The sequence below is a fragment of the Physeter macrocephalus genome, chromosome 8 (genome assembly GCF_002837175.3).
Source record: "Physeter macrocephalus isolate SW-GA chromosome 8, ASM283717v5, whole genome shotgun sequence".
Taxonomy (NCBI): domain Eukaryota; kingdom Metazoa; phylum Chordata; class Mammalia; order Artiodactyla; family Physeteridae; genus Physeter; species Physeter macrocephalus.
Window position 1 is genome coordinate 143,319,387 of NC_041221.1, and position 6,515 is coordinate 143,325,901.

Genomic DNA, 6,515 nt, shown 5'->3' on the forward strand with positions numbered 1-6,515 from the left:
CGGACTGGGGCACGAACCCATGTCCCCTGCATCGGCAGGCGGACTCTCAGCCACTGCACCACCAGGGAAGCCCAGTTATCTATTTTATATATAGTAGTGTGTATATTTTAATCCCAAACTCCTAATTTATCCCTCTGCCATTCCCATTTGGTAACCATAAGTTTGTTTTCTATGTCTGTGAGTCTATCTTTATTTTGTAAATAAGTTCATTTGAATCATTTTTTTTTAGATTCCACATGTAAGCAATATCCTGTAATATTTGTCTTTGTCTGACTTACTTCACTCAGTATGATAGTCTCTACGTCCATCCATGTTGCTGCAAATGGCATTATTTCATTCTTTTACATGACTGCATAATATTCCATTTTTATGACTGACTAATATATATGTACACATCTTCCATATCCAACCATTGATGGATGCTTAGGTTGCTTGAAGGAAGCTTTTTTTAATGACTGCATAACATATATCTGACCTTATAAAATGCTACCCTCTACCAAAATACGCTTCATAGAAGTGAGGACACTTCAGTGTTCTCAGTGCGATTCTGAGACCTTTACTAGCCTCACACTGAGGATGTTGGAGTGTCCTTATTTGGTGCTAAGTCTAAACACACACACAGGAGGGAATAATGAAAATTCTTTTGTACAAAAAAAGTGTACGTATAAGTAAGAGTTTTAAGAAAAGTATAAACCATGTAAGAGGCTTAACACAGAAAGGCCCTTTTATTAATTTAGGAAGGTCTTTAAATATGACTACTGCCTCTATCATAAAACATAAAAAAGAAAAGAAAATCATCTTGATAAAGTTACATTTCCTTTATTATTATTATTATTTTCAGCCTTGTTCAGCTTTCTTCTAGCATTGTATTTTTGATATTTTGAAAGTTTTGATATAAAGTCATTCATGTTGATGGCACTATTTAAAAGACTCATACTCCTTTAAATGACCATTTTACTAATGTATTCTCCCATATTACAAAGTTTATGCTACTGCTTTTTTCTTGATTAGATTCCATGATTTTTTTGGTCTATAATGCTAGTAATGTTTAAGGAGCTGGGCTTGATTAATTTAAATGTGCTTCTAATTTCTTATTACATAACAACTTTTCTTATTACATAACAATTACATAACAACCTTTATGTAATTGATTTTCTTTTTTTAATTTTCTTATAGTGCAGTTTTATTTTATTTTTTGCTCTGAGTAATTCTTTGACCAGATTCTATAAATACTAGTATGTAGGATTTAAATTTTTATTATTTTAAATATTTTTCAGTGGTCTACTTTTGTCACAAATTTGTTTCATCTGCAATAGATTCATTTCTTGCATTAATATAAAACATTATATTTGTTTTTAATCACTTAAAAATATGTATAATATATTACACTTTATAATTCCTTTCATTCATAATGTTTTTGTATATTTTTAAATTATTATAACTTTAATTATTATAAAATAAGCCTCTGAAACTTGCTTACTCTGTTTTAATTTTCTTATATTTTTTTTTCTGAGGTTGATATTGGCAACCTTGTTCTTCTTTTGTTTAAACATTATTTTAAAACATTTTCCCCACCCCACCCCCACCTCCGGCCTTTTAAATTAATTAAATAGTAGTTAATTAATTTGTAATTTTGTTTTAGAAATGTCTCTTAAAAGCAGTGTTACTAAATTTCTTTTCAGGTATAGTTGGAGACTGCTTGCCTTTGATCAGGAATATTTACCCTTTATATTCACTGAATAATTTTTCATAATTTGATATTTGTTATCTTTTTGCTTACTTCCTTGGATTTATTTATATTGACTGACTATTAGTGCACAGACGATCTCCTTTTTTGATTTTATATTTAAAATTTTGTGAGGAGAAAGGTTTTTTTTTATGCCATTAGTTATTTCCTAATATAATTTCAAACATTATTAACCATAAAATTATCTATTTATGCTCATATAAAATATATTTTAAACTTAATTTTATAGGAAAAAGAGACCATTCTTATTGGCATTTTTTTGTTTTGTTTAATCTGGAGAATGAAACCGTCTATAACTACTTTTTTTTATTTGGTCATCATGACTTAGACTTCTTCAAAACATTACATTAATTTGGGATATTTATTAGCTCCAACTATTCCCTTTGAAGTTAATGCTTTATTTTATTTTATTCTTTCTCTAATGTTGGTTGGCTTCTTTGATTATTGTAAGATTTTTTACCTTTAGTATTTAATGTGTCAGTCTTCTTTCACTGAGTAACAAATTATCACCAACTTACTGCCTTAAAATAACATAAATTTATTATCTCACGGTTTCTGTGTGTTAGGAATCCAGACAAGGGTTAGATGGGTCCTATGTTCAGGGCCTCACCAGGATGAAATCAAGATGTCAGTTGATGTTTAAATCTCATCTGAGGCCCTGGGTTTATTCACAAGTCACTGGTTGTTGACAGAATTTAGTTTCTCACAGCTGTTGAACTGAAGCCCTCAGCTCCTAGAGGTCACCTTTCATTACCTGAGACATGGTCCTCTTCAAAATATGGCAGTTTTATTCTCCAAGATCTGCATAAATGTGTATGTTACTGTTTTGAAACTTTCTGACCTTATGTCTCTGACCTCTTGCTAGACTACATTTCAAGGGCTTGCCTGATTAAGTCAGACCTACCTAGTTATCTACCTTTTAATTAACTTAGAGTTAATAGATCAGGGAACTTAATTACACCTGCAAAATTCCTTTACTTTGTCATATAACATAGCCTAATCTTGGTGGTTGTTTGCTCTCATCTTTATAGGACCTGCCACACTCAAGGGCACTCACCAGGTATGTACAACAGAGGGCAGGAATCTTGCGGCCTTCTTAGAATTCTGCCACCACAACGCCTAATTTAAATCAAACAAATTTTGCATTGTTTTTGAGAAATATTTTTAAAGACTTACTTGAGAATTTCTTTCTGTATGAATATGTTCTGTGATGTTTGAAAAGAAATTCTATAGGTACATTACTTCTCTCTAAAAGTTTTCTAAAAGCTCTGTATATATAGATGAATGTAGAAGAAAAATATATTGTTCAGTAGTGGTAAATTTGTAATGAAATGTGTATTCTAAAACATTAATTCTAATACCTGTTGGCATCACTATAAATTAGTGTAACATTATAAAAGATTAGTTTGCCTTAAATTATTTATACTTTTTGGGTCAATAATGCCACTCATAAAAATCCACACTTAGAAAAGGGTTAAAGACAAGGAAAAATTCTTATGTATAAAAATGTTTATTTTAACACTCTATCATAATGAATATTTGAAGTAAGTTCAAATCACAAAGTTGGGGAAATGTTAAGGAACTTAGTGTGAACTTCCTGAATATATATTGTATGATAAATAGGAATACCATAAAAATATGAAAGATGTGTACAACATATGTGAAATAAAGAGCACAAAATTATATGTGCACTATGATTACAGCTATGTAAAATATGTATGTGGTTGCTGTAGGATTATAATAATGTGTGAGAAAACAGTAGCAGTTGATGAAACAGGTTGTCATAACACGTGCACATTTTTAAACAATTTATTTAACACTACCAAAAGGTTTATACAAGGTATAAAACAAAACTAGGTCAGTTTCCCAAATGTCTGGGAAAGAGTAGGTGTGGACCTCCTTGACTTCTGATCCTCTTTCATCTGAAATCTGCTGAGCCTTTACTAATTGAAGGGTGAATTCTTCTATTGCCATTGATGAGAACTAAGTGAATTATATTGGGAGTAGACAGACCCGGCCCATCCCTCAAGATCATGACTAATTGACAAACCCTCCTGATGGGGTGTGACCTAGGGCTGACTCTTGATGACTGGGGATGAATTACATACAGGATGCTCACTTTTCCCTGCTTTTCTACGAGGTTTCACATGGGACTGGGGTATTGTGAGCAAGAAGGAAGTACTCTATCCTCTTCATAAAGATATCAGTGATGAAGGGAGTAGAGAGCATAGATTAAAGTTAGTCCTTTCATCCAGTGTGAAAATCCCTTCCAGTGCATGTGTGAGGGGATCACCATCTTTCTTCTGCTTGTATAGCATGGATTTGCTACCACTGAATGTAGCCTTTGTGTTTGATAAGCAGCAAACTTCTTTGACAACAGACCACCTCTTTCATGGAACACATCCTAGCAGCACTGTTCTCAGGAACATAATCTGTGAAAGACTGAATTATGAATACTCCTTTAATTTTTGTACGAAGAGCCATGTCAGACAAAGAAACTTGGGATGTTAAAGAAGGATTGTACTTACTTTTCAAGGTCCCAAGAGGGTTAAAACTAGACTGAAAGTGTAGAATTATGATGAATTAGATAACTATGTAAAAAGATGGTTTAGTTCTAGAAGTCAAGCTTCCCATCACTAGTAGTTTTCAAACATGGATTTGATAATCATTTGATGTGATTATTATGGAGAGGATTCAAAAGTTAAACCAGAAATTAGAATTTGGAAGATCTGTGACTTTCAGCCCTGACTGAACATCATCTTCTAACTTAGTTTTTTTTTTTTTTAAAGAAAAAAAAGGAAGGAAGGAAGGAGGAAAGGAAGGAAATACCTGGGCCCCATCTAAGCTCTACTGAATTGAAATATCTGGGTTTTGGGACAAGGAATTTGAATTTTTAATCAGCTGCCTAGGTTATTCCTGTGTATACAGTTCAAGGGACTAAACATTGAAAACCAATGGGCCAAATTGCTTTTGAAGAATACCCATTAAAATCTGTGTCCGTAATACAAACAATATGGCATATTAGGCAATTAGGAATGCTAAAGTGTTAGCATTGCTTGTCTTCTGGGAATCAACAAATAGAAACCCAGTTTCTGAGATTTCCTGTCCAGGCACGCTGGGACCTGTCTGTGCTACTGAATTTCTTATTCTAAGGGATAGAAAGGCGATGAGAATTAGGGATGGAGGAGGTGGCTAGGGAAGGTACTTTTAGAAGCAGCTTTCTCCACGCATGTACAGTCCCTCCCTTTCACTCTGCTGTGTAAACCTACGATTTTGATTGCTTGAATCTGTGGCTTTTGCCTCATGGAGTTTAATGAGGTTCATCCCATACAGAGAAGCTGCAGGACTTCTCAGATGGTTGTTATAGGGAGTGGCTTCTTGGATCAGAGCAATTCATATAATCTCTCCTCCACTGACAAGGGTCTGGCAGGATGTGTCTGAACTGCCAGACTTCCAATTCTAACAGTGCCAGCTGGTTTTGCCCAAACTGAAGGAGTGACCTCAGACAGTGTTTGCACAAATTTCAGTTTTAACTGGAACTTTTGGTTCTGCCTAGAGTTATATAGAGATCTAGGAAAAAAGGCAGCCACTTGAGGAAAAGTACACCTAGACACTGGTTCTGGAAGCAGCTAGGAAACCAAGATACCCCTCCAAGACATCCCATGGTCTTGATCCAGATATGTGAGAGCTCTCTACTCCTCAGGGATGCCTAAAATCTGGGCAGCTGGAAGGGATTTGCCAAATCCATTTATTTATTCAATTATCTATATTTTTCAAGGGTCAACTATGTGCCTTCACTATACTATACATACTGAAGATAAAATAATGGGTAAAAACAGCCAAGAGTTTACAGTCTGGCTAAATTTCTGTACGTGCTCTGACTGGGAATTGGCCAGCTCTTCTTGGTGATCATTACCTCCTCATTAACATAATAGTAGTTAGCATTTATGGACCTGGTGCCTATGTGCTAAAAACTTTTTAATGGCATATTTCTAACAGGATAAGTATTATTATTATAGCCATTTTTCAGCTGAGAAAGTGGAGATACATAGACAAGGTAACTGGACCAAATTTATAGCCTGCATTCATTGTGAGGGTGGGCAGGAGAAAGTGGAGATTTAGGATTCCTTCACCACATCCTAGGAACTTGGGTCTTGCTGGATCTTGATCTCTGTGGTTAGGGTCTGAACCAGGCCAGGCTCTGTTAGTATTGCATTAGTACAATGCAGTCTCGCAACCCAGTGAGGATCATTCTGAGGAATGGGGATTATATTCAGGCCTTGAGTAAAAGAAGAGAAACAGGGTTGACAGTAGCTAGCTTTGGAATCTCAGGGGACCATACAGGCTCAGGAGAGGAAGGAAGATTCTCAGAATTTGGAGATGGCTGCAGGTTTTTCTTTGGGTGGACCAGAGGGTGAGGCTCTTTCTACAGAACTCTTATACTTTAAGGAGTCAACAGGACACCTAAATCTGATTTCCTGGTTTCAGAGGGTCAGCTGGACCTAACCCCAGCTGGTCAAGGAGACTGGCCAAACCTGAAGAGCAGGGTTCTGGCCAAGTAGTTCAGATTTAGTTAAGTTTTGTTCATGTAATACGGTATTTCTTTTTCTCTTTCTAATTTACTTCACTCTGTATGACAGACTCGAGGTCCATCCACCTCACTACAAATATCTCAATTTCATTTCTTTTTATAGCTGAGTAATATTCCATTGTATATATGTGCCACATCTTCTTTATCCATTCATCCGATGATAGACACTTAGGTTGC